This window comes from Coenobita brevimanus, chromosome 87, assembly GCF_032717465.1.
Source record: "Coenobita brevimanus isolate Jiangsu-jjx chromosome 87, ASM3271746v2, whole genome shotgun sequence".
In the NCBI taxonomy this organism is placed as follows: domain Eukaryota; kingdom Metazoa; phylum Arthropoda; class Malacostraca; order Decapoda; family Coenobitidae; genus Coenobita; species Coenobita brevimanus.
Window position 1 is genome coordinate 22,572,282 of NC_137040.1, and position 15,000 is coordinate 22,587,281.

At 44.5% G+C, this 15,000-nt stretch overlaps 1 long non-coding RNA gene across 2 annotated transcripts in view; it reads right to left on the reverse strand.

Annotated features, from left to right (window-relative positions):
- LOC145410924 (uncharacterized) overlaps positions 1-15,000 on the reverse strand; it is a 57,089-nt gene that overhangs the window by 14,095 nt on the left and 27,994 nt on the right. Inside the window, exon 2 of one of the 2 annotated variants that reach the window (XR_013899351.1) lies at positions 13,218-13,305. This is a non-coding gene — a long non-coding RNA (uncharacterized LOC145410924). Of the gene's footprint in view, positions 1-13,217; positions 13,308-15,000 lie in introns of those variants that run through there. The other variant, XR_013899350.1, reaches the window with a different exon arrangement.

Sequence of the window (15,000 nt, forward strand, 5' to 3'; positions counted from 1 at the left end):
GGGGTTAAGGATATTTGTAAAGTTAGAAAATCCACTATACTGAGAGAGAGAGAGAGAGAGAGAGAGAGAGAGAGAGAGAGAGAATGTAATATGAGAGAGATGATACCCACGATGGAGAGAGTTTTAAGTGTGGAAATGGAGGGAGGGAGAGAAGAGGGTGGGAGGGAGGGAAATGGGAGAGATAAGTAGTTGGGGTGAGGGAGGGGGAGGGGGAGGGGGAGTGGGGGACGAAGAGAGAGAGAGAGAGAGAAAGAGAGAGAGATGACAGACGGAAGGAACACAAAAAAAGAAGAAAGTCATGGATAAATAAATAATAAAGAAGAAAAAGGTAGGAGATAAGGATACAAAAAAAAGGACGGAAAGAGAGAAAAAATGATCAAGAGGAAGTAAGAAAGTTTAATAAAGGGGAAAATAAAGAAAAGCAAATTGGAAGAGAATATGGAAGGAGATGGTAAGAGAGAGAGAGAGAGAGAGAGAGAGAGAGAGAGTGACGAGGAATGTGATCCCATGTAACAAAACCCTTTACTGGCCCTGAGGTGTTTGTAATGGAGAGAGAGAGAGAGAGAGAGAGAGAGAGAGAGAGAGAGAGGTGGTTATGTGGCAGAGAAAAGGGAAGGATGGAGAAGGAAAAGAAATAAAATGGAAGAATTATACAGAAAAGAGAAAGGGTAAAGAGAGAGGAAAGTGTGTAAAGATATAATTCGTAAAAAGAGGAGAAAGAAAAACAGATAAAGAGGAGAGAGAAAATTATCCGCGAGAAAGAGAATGATAGATCGCCATAACAAGCCATAAAGACTGAGAGAGAGAGATGAAAGAGAGTGAGAGAGAGAGGGGGGGGTAAAGGGTAGAGAGAGATGGAGTGGAAGAGTAAACATCGTCAGTAAATGAGAGAGAGAGAGAGAGAGAGAGAGAGATTTACCCACCCTCGCTTCTGTCGAGTGTCTATTTACATTCGTGATCTATGTAAATCCATCGACCTATCTCTTTCTATCTATCGTGGACGCAGGGTAAATCTATCGTCCAATACCAAGCAATGCATCTGTTTCTCTTTATCAATAAGTATATCGGTGTTTTCTGTCTGTCTGTCTTTCTGTCTTTATGTCTGTTATCTTTATCACACTATATCGCTCTCTATCTGTCAGTCCTGTCTGGTATTTCTCTCTAGATACTTGGGTAAGAGAGAGAGAGAGAGAGAGAGAGAGAGAGAGAGAGAGAGAGAGAGAGAGAGAGAGGGTAGACAGTGTAGTAGTTTCAAGTCAGTTTCAAACATGTGACTGACAAGTGGAAAGGAGGCTCAGGGGTCCGTCCATCGGCTCTACGGATACTGCAGCAGCTCTAACCCGGTGCATCGCTTCTTCTTGTCGGTCACATATTTCTGGCAAGTGTGACCGTACCCACAGACAGACATAGTGACAGACAGACAGGAGACACAGACAGGCATATCGATAGAAACAGACATATATGGATAGATGACCCGAGAGGAGATTAAGTAGACGGATAGACAGATAAAACAGAAGTAAAAACAGAGAAAAATGCAGAGACAGACAGATAGACAGATAAAGACATAATTAGTTAGACAGACAGACGGGCAAAAGACAGCAGACACAAACGGCTCATCGACAGACACACAAAACACTCCAAACAGACAAACACAACAAAAACACAAGCACAAATAAGACCAAGATCTTCTGTGGCTAGGACGCTCCTTCTCAAGTACATAATGAAGCAGGAGACAAAACACCCTATTACATGTACACTTGAGATGTAACGGATGTGACCACAGCTGTACTACCCCCCCCCTCTCTCTCTCTCTCTCTCTCTCTCTCTCTCTCTCTCTCTCTCTCTCTCTCTCTCCTTCTTCTTCTTCTTCTTTCTCATCACCCCTTCCTTTCTCCCCCCTCATCCTCTCCCCACCCTCATATCCTCCCTCCCTCCCTCTCCCTTTCCCCTTATATTTTCTTTTCCTCCCTTCCTGTCCTCACATCATACCATTTCATTCCTTCCTCACTTCGCCATCCCCTCCCATCTCCCCATACCCTCACCCATTTCCTCTCTCCTTCATCCCACCCCTTTTCTCTCCCCCCTCACCCCCACCCCTTTCCTCTCCCCTCTCACCCCCACCCCTTTCCTCTCCCCTCTCACCCCACCCTTCTCCCCTCCCGTCCCCTGACTCACTGGGGGGTGAGTTTTTGCCAGGGTGTGTGAGTCAGTGAGGGAGTGAGGAAGTGAATGTGAGACAATACGAGAGAGAGAGAGAGAGAGAGAGAGAGAGAGAGAGAGAGAGAGAGAGAGGTGAGAAATTAGAGATAGAAGAATAAAGTTAGCGAGAGAAAATGTGTGAAAAAGAGATGGAGAGTGTTTGGAAAATGAAATAAAATGAGCGGAGATGTGAGAAATTTGAGATAGTAAGTTGGAGTGTGTGTGAGAGAGAGTGAGAGTGGGGGAGAAGAGATGGCTAAAGATAATACCACTATGAGTAAGAAGTAATTAAAACTTATTATTCTCTCTCTCTCTCTCTCTCTCTCTCTCTCTCTCTCTCTCTCTCTCTCTCTCTCATAATAATAAACTGGGAGGAGGTCTGTATAACTGGGCAACTCCTCCGCCTGGTTAAATTAGTGCCACCACAAGCAGGCGTCCCCCATTAAGCGTATTACAGGGGGTTAACGACAGTAAGTAAAAAATGGCCATAATTTGTCGATAAATAATGAGAGGCAATTAGTTATCTTTAATGAGGGTCAATAAATGATGGTGATAACTCTTTAAATACCTGGATAATTAACACCTTCACCCTGAGAACATTATTTTATTTTTGCTTCCAGACGATTTTATTCCGCTCTCCCTTTATTTATTAATTTATTTATTAATTTATTATTGTCTTCAGATGGCTTTATTTGCAAGAACCATTTTTTTTTTTTTTTTGCTGTCTTCATAATTTATTTTTCATTCATTTTTTCATTTTTTCTCCCGTTTATTTTATTTTCCCATTTTTTAAAAATAATTGCTACCTTCGGTTTATTGTATTCAGCTTATAATACTTTTTTTTTTTTTTTTTAAGGAGTTAGATATAGGCGAAATTAACCCTTTCAATGCCTGATTTAAATTGTGTGGTAGCAGCAAAACACACACACACACACACACACACACACACACACACACACACACACACACACACACACACACACACACACAAATCATCGACGCGAAGGGGTTTAAGAGCCAATTAGGAAGCGATGGTGATGATGACTGGTTTAATTTGCGATAATAAAGGGCCTAATGGGGGCAATAAAGATGATAAAGCAATTAATAAAACAGATAATGACCTGCCTGGGCGATAAAGGGAAGTGGGACGCTAATTATCACGTTGAAGCTCCTGTGACCCACTCAGCGGAAGAAAATCGTCTGAAATTAAAGTACTAGAGCAGTGGTACTCAAATGGCGGACCGCGGTCAGAATCCGGACCGTGACGAGTGTTGGTACGGACCCCAGAGACTCCAGTCACTGAATGTGCAGTATCGCCCTCGAAAGAAAGAAACACAATATTTATCATCTCTGGATGAGTTATGTCCACAGTACGTCTAAATATAATTTCATCAGGTTGCCAGTTATGTTTATCTACTACAGTAATACCTACCTGTCCACTTGATGGTTACAACGCAGACGAGTGAGCTAACTCATCAACACAGAAGCTACTCATTTTTCCAGCTACTCTAGGTGCTCACATCAGACAAAGTAAGGTGAGTTTCATAATACTAAGTCGCATATTATCACTGTGATCTCGTCAGCAGTAAATATTGGTAACATGAGAACAGGATTCCTAGCCGTACGAGTTCTGTATTTAGCAGGCTGCACCGCATGTACTCGTACCCACAGATTGTTGTCATTCGTTTGTTCAATTGGTGAATTGACAGAAAGATACTGAAAAGTATTATTTTAGACTGGTTACTGGCAGACGGTGTGGTGCTAAAGTGGTGGTGGTAATGCTAAAGTGACTGTGCTTATGTAGGGACGATACTTATAATTTGGCAATTGAAGAATGTCGCTTTGTCTCTTTGAGAAGGTGGGAGTCTGGAGAATAGATTTTTGTCTCTTATTTAACCACTTTAACAACAGAAGAGAATATCTACTTTAAAGCTTATTTCAATTTTGCTCTGGGTATTAAGTTTCCACACAGTTTCGGTATATTTTAAAGAACTAATTACTCTGCATCCTAAATGCAAGCGTGTTATTTCATTATTAACATTAAATAAAATATTTTACATCTGAACCTCTGCCACATCGGAAGAGAGTATGACTGGACCTCCATAGAAAGTAATTGAGGAACTCTGTACTAGAGTTACCCCCACCATGAGAGGGTTGACCATATAGGCCTGGGTCCATATAAAATCACCTGTATATTATTCTTGCTTCCCCAGACGATTTTCTTAATGCCAAGGGGGGTTTTTCGACCTAGAGGGGTTAGATATAGAATTCCTTAACCCCTTCACCGCGAGGGGTCGTCGTTAGAGTATAATTAGATGGTGGTAGCCTAATTTAAGTATAAAATTAATCATTGTAGTAGTAGTAGTAGCTGTAGTAGTAGTAGCTGTTGTAGTAGTAGTTGTAGTAAAAGTAGTACTGGTAGTTGATGTTTTGTAGTAGTAGTTGTACGGTAGTTACAACCCCAGGCTTATTTCACTGTCAACCCAGTGGACTGCAGAACGAAACTGAACTCCTTCTGCGATCCCCCATCTTTCTTTCGGGGGATAGGGAGGGAACTGAGGGACGTGTGTGTAACCAGGCAGCTCCACCACCCAGCCATATCATTGCCACCACGAGAAGGCATCCCTCTCCACCATACGTTTTGCTATCTACTGTATAGCGATGTTGCTACAAACAATTCATCATCGTAGTGAAAGGGCACCACTGTAGAGCTTAATGAAGTAATTAGAGCTGCCTTTTGTTTGCTCATTATGTCTGTCTGGCTCTACGTTTGTTTGTGTTTGTTATATTCGTCCTTTTCCTGGCTTGTTTGTTCTTGTTTTGCTTTGTGTTTATTTTCGCTTGTTTTTCTTTGCTTCCTTGTGTTATGTGTTGTTCTCACTGTGATCGCTTGCTTCTTTATCTGTTGTTTGTTATTGTTTTTTTGTTTGTTTGTCCTTGTTGCTGCTGATGACTTAGTGTTGGCGTTGCTAATTATGTGTTGCAATATTTGGTTTGCCTTCATAATTAAGATTTATTAATTGTGTGTGTGTGTGTGTGTGTGTGTGTGTGTGTGTGTGTGTGTGTGTGTGTGTGTGTGTGTGTGTGTGTGTGTGTGTGTGTGTGTGTGTGTGTGTGTGTGTGTGTGTGTGTGTGCATTCTGTTGTCTGTCTTATTGTCAAGGTCTTGCATTTCTTTGTGTATGTGTTCTTCCCCCGCTCTCTCTCTCTCTCTCTCTCTCTCTCTCTCTCTCTCTCTCTCTCTCTCTCTCTCTCTCTCTCTCTCTCTTTCCGTTCCTCCTTGCATTATGCATCCTTACCTTTTTTTCCCTCACATTCCTTCTCTTCTTCCCTCTTATTGTTCTCTCTCGCACCTCATCCATTTTCCATCCTTCCTTCCTTCCTTCCTTCCTTCCTTCCCTTTCCTCTTTTCCTCCTCCTCTCCTTCTGTCCCATCTTTCTTCACCCCTCCACTTCTTCCTTCTTCTCTCTCCTGCCATCTTGTTTTCTCCTCCTCTCAACATCCATCTTCTCTCACTCTCTTCCTTGATTATTTTCTGTCCCTCCTTACGTGTTCCTCCTCCTCCTCCTCCCAAATTTACCCCTTCTCCACCTCCTTTGTTCTCTCTCCTACCCCCTTACATTTCTCTCCCTCACCCCCTTCCCCTCCCTCTTTCCTCCCTCTCTCCCTCTCCCTTCCTCTTTCCTCCCTCTCTCCCTCCCCCCTCCCTCTTTCCTCCCTCTCTCCCTCCTCCCTTCCTCTTTCCTCCCTCTCTCCCTCCCCCCTCCCTCTTTCCTCCCTCTCTCCCTCCCTTTGTAACAATGGATCTTACTTAGGTAACAATGCCTCCTCCCTCATTTCTGCCTTACCTCCTACCCTCCTTCTTTCTTCTCTCACTCCCTCCCAGCTTCCATCCCTCCCTCCTAACTTCCCTCCCTCCTTCTCTTCTTCTTCCATTCCTCCTTCTTTTTTCCCAGTCCCCTCCTTCCTACTTTTCCTCCATCCTCTTTTCTGTCCTCCTCCGTCTTTCGTTTCCTTCCTATCCCTTCCTTCTTTTTTTCCCCTTTCCTCCCCTTCCTCTCTCACACTCTTCCTCAGCTTTCCTCTCCCCTCTCCCTCTATCTTCCTTCTGCTTTTCTACCCCTCTTCTTTCCTCCTCCCCATTTCCCTCCTTTCTTTCATTTCTCGTCTCTTTTGACTTTTTCATCCAATTTTTCTTCTTTCCTCCCTCCCTCCTGCCTCTTCCTCGCCTTCCTCCCCCCCCCCTGCCTTCTCTACCTCTCCTTCCGTTCCCGTCTCCATCTCCTTCCCTCCCACCCCTCTCTTCATCTTCTGTCTCTCCATTTACTTCGTTCTCTTCCTCCCTTTGCCTTTCTCTCTCCCTCCGTTCCTCCTATTCTTCACCTCCTCTTCCATCCTTCTTCCCCTCCCCCTTCCTTTTTTCTCTCCCCTTCCCTCCTCTCCCCATCCCTCCTCTCCCCATCCCTCCTCTCCCTCCTTGTAAGTGTTTATTTATCCCCCACATACCCACCTAACTACCCATTACACTTCTTATCTAACAGCTTAATTGCCTGTTTACCTGCCCTCTTCCCTCGCTCTCTCTCTCTCTCTCTCTCTCTCTCTCTCTCTCTCTCTCTCTCTCTCTCATATCCTTTTCCACTCTTATTTTCCTCCTCCTTCTCCTCCTCCTCCTCCTCCTCCTCCTCCTCCTCCTCCTCCTCCTCCTCCTCCTCCTCCTCCTCCTCCTCCTCCTCCTCCTCCTCCTCCTCCTCCTCCTCCTCCTCCTCCTCCTCCCCCTCTCTCCTCCTCAAAATAGAAGCACATGGAATAAAAGGAAATACGCAAAAATGGTTACAAGACTGGCTTTCAGACCGAAAACAGCGAGTTGTGATAAACGGAAAGGAATCCAAATGGCGTAATGTGATCAGCGGCGTTCCCCAAGGCTCAGTACTTGGACCGATACTTTTTATTATCTATATAAATGATATTGATGAGGGTCTAAATTGTAAAGTATCCAAATTTGCAGATGATACTAAAATAACCAGTAAAGTAACTTCAAAATTACAGTGGCAGCAGTTACAAAATGACCTTAATACTTTAGCAAGCTGGGCAGAAAAATGGCAAATGAAATTCAACACAGAAAAATGTAAAGTACTTCATATTGGAAGTAACAACGTCCATGCGAATTACAAAATGAACAATATCCAGATCTCAAGTACAGACAATGAAAAGGATCTTGGTGTGATAATATCAAATGACCTAAAACCAAGCAAGCAGTGTACCGAGGCGGTTAAACTTGCAAACAAGCTGGTGGGTTTTATTGGATGAACTTTCGAGTTTAAATCGGAAAAAGTCATACTTGCCTTGTACAATTCGCTAGTGCGCCCCCATCTTGAATATTGTGTGCAATTCTGGTCTCCGTACTACAGAAAGGACATTGAAAAATTAGAGAAAATTCAGTGAAGAATCACAAAAAGATACCACGACTTAGAAACAAACCATATGAGGAACGCCTTGAAGAACTTAAATTATTTAGCCTAACGAAGCGCAGGTTAAGAGGGGACCTTATTGAAGTTTTCAAATCATGAAGGGATATGACAACTTAGACGTGAATAAATATTTTGATATAGACCGGTCGAGTCAAACCAGAATGGCTGCAAAATTATGGGAAAGCGATTCCAATCCCACGAAGCAAAATACTACTTCTTTAACAGAGTTGTAAATATCTAGAACAGATTACCCTCAGATACCGTGAACAGTATCTCAATTGAGACATTCAAAAACAAAATAGACAAGTATTTGCACAAGAATCCTCAGCTGACTCTGTTTCTGTCCGAATAACTTGTTTTTATAGCTACGGTACATGTAAGTTCATGCTCCTTTAGTCTACAAGACACTCCGTAAACAATGTACCCGTACATAGTGTTGCGTCACGATATTATACATTTTTCAAATTATTCAATGCAAACAAAGCAATATAAGCACAGATTAGGATCTGCACATGTAACCCTGAGTTAACGGTCACTACTCTTACTTTCGACCTGTGATGGGCTGTGGATCACTGAGGGTCCCTGTTAGTCAAGTGACCACCATTGGGATTTTTTTAATGTACCAGGGGTCACTGCTTCAGGAGGAAACTTGTGTACTTGTCCCACATGGGAGAGTTCCTTGTCTCAGTGGAGTGAATGGAGCTAGGGCCTGATTGACTGCTGCCTCCCTAGAAAGCGCCAGACAAGGCTGCCACACCACCCCTAAACATCCGCACTGTGCAATGTGTAGTTTACAAGTTATGTCCACAGACTTCCCATTAACTCAATGTACCGGTTTATAATGTCATGCTGTAATTATCAGTTTATTTGATTACTTTCTCTTTCAGGTTACTCAATCGGGTAGCTTATAGACAAAGTATTATAGAATGTGACTTTTCCTTTCCAGTATTTCCTATGAAATTTCCATGTCAGTTTTTCAATGCTGCATGGTGGTTTTTCTCACTTTTTCCTGGAGGGTTTGGTGGTGGGGGCAGCCTTCTTGCTTTACTATCCTTATCCTTCAGCATGTAGAGTTAGATCTTGTAGTCATAGTTTTCTTTGTAACAAGCAGCCTCGAAAGGACCATAAGGTCTGTTGCTGTTTGCGTTCCTATGTAATCCTCCTCCTCCTCCTCCTCCTCCTCCATTTCTTCTTCATCTTCTTCTTACTCCCAAGAAAACCCAGACATTCCTGCCTGATGAAACTATCCTTCTCCCTCTCATTCTAGCTCCCCCTCTTCCCCCCTTCCTCTTCCCCTCCCCCTTCCTCTCCCCTCGCCACCCTTCCTCTTCCCCCCCTTCCCTTCACCCTCCCGCCGTCCCCTCCTCTCCCCTTCACTTCTCTCCGTTGTCCTCATGTACCTTTCTATCTCTCTTCCCCCCTCTCTCTCCTTTTCCCTTTTCTCTTCCCCCTCTCCCCCCCCACACCTTCTCCTCTCCCTTTTATCCTCCCTTTCTTTTCTCTTTCCCTTCCTCCTTTCCTTTCCTACTTCTCTAACCCTCAACCTCTCCCCTTTCATCTCCAAATCTATCTTATCACCTCTTCTCTCTCTCTCTCTCTCTCTCTCTCTCTCTCTCTCTCTCTCTCTCGTTTTTACTTGTCCACCTCCCCCCCACACACACTTTCATCACCACCCACACACTTCTCCCCTCCCCCTTCCCTTCCCCTCCCTTCCTCTCCCTCCCCACTTCCCCCCTCCCTCCCTCCTCTCTCCCCTCATTCTTCCCTCTCTCTTGCCTACCACTCATATTTACAGGGACACACACACACACACACACACACACACACACACACACACACACACACACACACACACACACACACACACACCTTTTCTTCCTCTCTTGTTATTACTTTCCCCTCCTATCTCTCCTTCTTTCTGTTTCCCTTCATTTCTTTCCTTCACATTTTCCTTCTTCCGTTCCCTGTTCTTTCCTTCTTTTCCCTTTCCTTCCTTTTTATTTTCCCTTTTCGTCCCTCCCCTTTCCCTCTCTGTTTCCCTCTCCATCCCTTCCCCATACTTTCAGTTTTACCTTTCATTTACTCCCCTCCTCTCCTCTTTCCTTTCCCTCTCCTTTCTCAGCTTTCTCCCTTCACCACCCTTTCGATTTCATGTCTCCTCTTACCTCCCCTCCCCTCCTTTTTCCTTTCCCCAGTTCTTCCCTTCCCTCTCCCATTTTCTTTCCTTCCCTTCCCCTCCCCTCCCCTCCCCTCCCCTCCCCTCCCCTCCCCTTCCCATCCCTTCCCTTCCCTTCTCTTCCCTTCCCTTCCCTTCCCCTCAAACACCAACTAAACCTGAGAGTAACAATATTGAAAAAGTTTCCCTCCTTTACCTCTCCTTCCCTCCCCTTCTACTCCTCTCTCTCTCTCTCTCTCTCTCTCTCTCTCTCTCTCTCTCTCTCTCTCTCTCTCTCTCTCTCTCATATCCTTCATCCTCCTTCACCTTCTTTATCCCTTCCCTTTTCTTTCTTACATGACGCTATGGTATCTTCTCCCATTTTCTTCCCTCCTTCCCTCCATCCTTCCTTCCTCCTTCCCTCCCTCCTCCCTTCCTCCTTCCATCCTTCCTCCTCCTCCTCTCTTTCCTTCCTTTCCTCCCTCTCCTCCCACCTCCCCTCCCACTGCCACGAAAAAGGCTGAGGTGAAGGAATCGAATATCAAATACATTAATGTCTTGACAGTTTTCTTGATCTTCTCCCTCCCTCTTCCTTCCTTCCTTCCTTCCATCCTTTCCTCACTTCCTTCTTTTCCTCTCTCCCTCTCTCTTTCCTTTCCATTCTCCCTCTCTCCATCCTCTTCTCCCACTTTCTCTTCCTTTCCTCCCTTCCTTTCTCCCCTTCCTTCTCTCCTCTCTTTCCCTTCCTTTCTTCCTCCCTCGTCCCCTGTATTCCTCCCTCTCCTCTTCTTTTCCTTCCTTCCACCCTCGTTCCTCTCCTCCCTCTCTCCCTCCTTCCTTTCCTCTCTCCCTCCTTCCTTTCCTCCCTCTGTTACATTCTTCCTTCTCTACTTCCTCCCTGGTTCCCTTTCATCTTCCCTTGCACCTTCCTTTCCTCCCCCCCTCTCTCTCTCCCCATCCTTTCTTCCTCCTTCTCTCCTTCCCTTCTTCCCCCCTCTCTCCTTCCTCTCTTCCTCCCTCTCTCCTTCCCTTCTTCCCATCTCCCTCCCTCCTCCCTTTCCTCCCTCCCTACCTCCCTCCTCCTGACAATATGCCACTGAAAAGGGTGTGGTGTCAAGGATCGGGTTTCCAGTCTTCTTACGTACATTAACTTTCTCTCTCTCTCTCTCTCTCTCTCTCTATCTATCTATCTCTCTCTCTCTCTCATTTTTCTTTTACTTTCTCTTCTCTCCTTTCTCCTTTTCCTCTTCTACCTCTTCTTCCCTCGCACCTCTTCCCCTTTTCTCCTCGCCTCTCCCTTCATACCCACATATTTTTCTATCTTCTCCTTCCTCCTTTTCCCTCTCTCCTTCCTTTCCTCCCTTCCTCACTCCTCTCTCCTCTTTCTCTCAACTTCCTCTCTCCTCTCTCCAATATGCCGCTATAAGGGTGTGGTGAGACAGGATCGAGTGGCGAATACATACATTAACTTCTTTCCAATATTCGTACACTTCTCCCTCTTTCCTTTCCTCCTTCCTTCCTTCCTTCCCGTCCGCTTCTCTCACTCCTTTCCTTCCTCTCTGCCCCCTTATTCTCCCTTCAGCCTTTGATTTCATCCACACACTCTTTCCTTCCATCGCTCACTTTTTCCATTCCGAATTCTTTGTTATTATTTTCTCTCCCTTTCTTTCTTTCCACTTTTCTTCCTTCCATCCTTCCTTCCTTCCTTCCTGCCTTCCTTCCTTCCTTTCTTCCTGTCTTCCTTCCTTCCTGTCTTTTCAGTGTTTCTTGCTATCTGTTACCCTCTCTCTCTCTCTCTCCATCGTGCCCGTTCTCCACTTCAGTTTTCTTCTCTCCTTCCTTCCCCCCTTCTTTTATGCTTTCATTCTTTTTCTGTTTTTCTCACTCCTTTCTAACCCCCTTCCTCTCTCTCTCTCTCTCTCTCTCTCTCTCTCTCTCTCTCTCTCTCTCTCTCTCTCTCTCTCTCTCTCCGTTCTTCCTCTCTTCTCTCTTCCTTACAACTTTCTAACTTTCCCTCCCCCTTCTTCCTCCCCTATAAGAGAGAGAGAGAGAGAGAGAGAGAGAGAGAGAGAGGTGTCAACACTGGAGAGGTTATGAGACGAGGTGTGAGATGGGATGGGGGGGAGGAGGAAGGGGGAAGGAGGGAGGGGGAACGAGGTGGATTTAGTTTTAAGTACAGGGGCGTCTCTCTCTCTCTCTCTCTCTCTCTCTCTCTCTCTCTCTCTCTCTCTCTCTCTCTCTCTCTCTCTCACACACACACACACACACACACACATATTTTAATCTTTCATTTTCCTCGCCTTTTTCAAACTCACTTTCTCTCTCTCTCTCTCTCTCTCTCTCTCTCTCTCTCTCTCTCTCTCTCTCTCTCTCTCTCTCTCTCACACGGCTTGCTCAGACTAATCTCTTAATCTTGCTTCTTCACATTTTTTTCTTTCATTCACGTTCTTTTTCTCTTCATTCTTCTGTTCTCTTCTTTCTCTCTCTCATTTTATCTTATGTTCATTTTGTCTTCACCCAGTTTGCTTCACTTCCTCTTTCTTCCTCTTGTCTTCATCTTTTTTCCTCTTAGAACCTCTTGCTTCTTCTCCACACATTACTTTCCTCTTCTTTATTGTCCACTATATATCTTAGGTTCTTTATTTCTCATTCTCATTTTCTTCACTTTATTGCACTATTATTTTATTTTCCTCCTTCCCTCCACCCCTCCACCTTCCCTCCACCTTCCCTCCATCCCTCCACCATCCCTCCACCCCTCCACCTTCCCTCCATCCCTCCATCTTTCCTCCACCTAGGAAGAAGAATCACTATCAGTTTCGACTTGGAGTTTAATCCACTTACAGCCTCTTAACCAGCATCCCTCCCTCCATCCCTCCTTCCTTCCTTCCCTCCTTCCTTCCTTCCTTCCTTCCTTCCTTCTTTCTTTCCTTCTTGCACTCCTTCACTCTCCTTACTTCCCTCCCTCCTTCCTTCCTCTTCTCACGCATTCGCTTTCCTTACTTCTCTCCCTCCTGCCATCCATCTCACTCCTTCACTCTTCTTATTTGCCTCCCTCCCTCCTTCCTCCCTTCCTTCCTTCCTTCTTTCCTTCCTTCTTTCCTTCCTTCCTTCTTTCTCCTCTCTTCTTCCTTCCTTCCTTCAAACTCCCTTCGCTTTGCTCTCATTCATTCGCTCTCTTTCACTCTCCTTTATCCTTTTATTTTCCCTTCTTCCTTCTTTCCTTTCTGCACATTTTCAAAGTTTTCCCCTCCCTCCTTTTCTCCTTCCTTCTCTCTTTCCCTCCTCTCGTTGCGTCACTCCTTTCCGCATCATCATCATCATCATCATCATCATCATCATCATCATCACTACAGTCACCATCACTACAGTACCATTCACGCCTCCTGTACCCTTACCTACTGTATTCTGGCTGTATTTTGCTGTATTCCCATGTATTCTCCCTCACCGCTGGCTTCTTGTAGACTGTATGCTGTAGCTGAAGTCCTGAAATGAAGGAAAAATGGATGTTAGTTATAATGCATGGAAGGCCTGTTTCCTTTATTATTATTATTATTATTATTATTATTATTATTATTATTATTATTATTGTTTTTATTATTATTATTTTTATTATTATTATTATTATTATTATTATTATTATTATTATTATTAGCAACAGCAGCAGCAGCAACATAATCATCACCACCACCATCTAGTACTACTACTGCTACTACTATTACTATTATTATCATCATCACCATCATCATCATCATCATCATTATTATTATTATTTTTATTATTATTATTAATATTATCATTATTATTATTATTATTATTATTATTATTATTATTATTATTATGCAGTGGTTAATATATTTTTTGTCTTTGTTTCCAGGTATGTGTTGTGGGAGGAGGAGGATTCATCATATTAGCTGTAAGTGTTGTTTTTGTTGTTGTTTTTTGTTATTATTTTTGTTATTGTCTTTGTTACAGATGTTATTGGTTTATATATATATCTTTTCCTTTCTTTTTATTTTTGCGTAATGAACAATATATCTCGCGTGGAAACTAATTAAAAGAGAAATAAAAGAATGGGATGATGTCAGGGCGATTTATTGTCTGGGTGGTTTGAGAGAGAGAGAGAGAGAGAGAGAGAGAGAGAGAGAGAGAGACAGACAGACAGACAGACAGACAGAGACAGACAGACAGAGGCAGACAGACAGACAGACAAACAGAATTACACAATCAGCCACAAGAGATGGAGACACGTAATTAAAGTAGGAAATAATTACCTAGCCTCTCCCCTCCTTCCTCCTCCCCTCCTTCCTTCTCCCCTCCCTCCCTCCCACTTCCCTTCCTACCTCCTTCCTTCGTCATTCCCTTCTCCCTCCTGATTCCCTCATACCTCCCTCCTTCCTTCTTCCAAACTCCTTCATCTCTCGTACTTTTCCTTCCTTTCCTTCTCACGTCCCTCCTTCCTCTTGTTTTCTCCCTCCTTCACTCTTACTTCCCTCCTTCCTCTTTCTTCCTTCCTTCCTTCCACCCCTTCTACGTTTCCTCTTTCTACGTTTCCTCCATCCCTCATACTTTCCCTCCTCCCCTTCTACTTTTCCTCCTTCCCTACGTTCCCTCCTTCCCTCCTAGATCCTCCCCCTCCCCCCTACATCTTTTTCATCCCTCCTCCTCCTCCTCCTTCTCCTCCTCCTCCTCCTCCTCCTCCTCCTCCTCCTCCTCCTCCTCCTCCTCCTCCTCCTCCTCCTCCTCCTCCTCCTCCTGCTCTTTCACTCGGATATTTTACTGTTAGCTCTCCTTTGTACTCCATTGCTTTGCCTTCCCTCAACCATTTCCTCCTCTACCTTCTCCCTCTACTCCTCATACCTGTCCTCCTCCCCCCTCTCTATCCTTCTTCCTCCTCCTTTCCTTCTCTCCTTCCTCCTTCCCTCTTCCCCTTCCCATCCCCTGCCCCCTTTCTTCCTCTCCTCAACCCCTCCCCAACTTCTGTATATCCCCCTACTTCGTCACTCCCTCTACTCCACGTCCTTTTCCCCATACTCCTTCTTCCTCTCTCTTCTTCCCCTACTCTCTCTTCTCTACCCCTTCCCTCTGTTCTGTTCCACTTTCTCTGTTCTACTTTCCTTCCCCTCCCTGTTCCCTTCTTCACCCTTACTCTTGCTCTTTTACCTGCCTTCTCTCTCACCT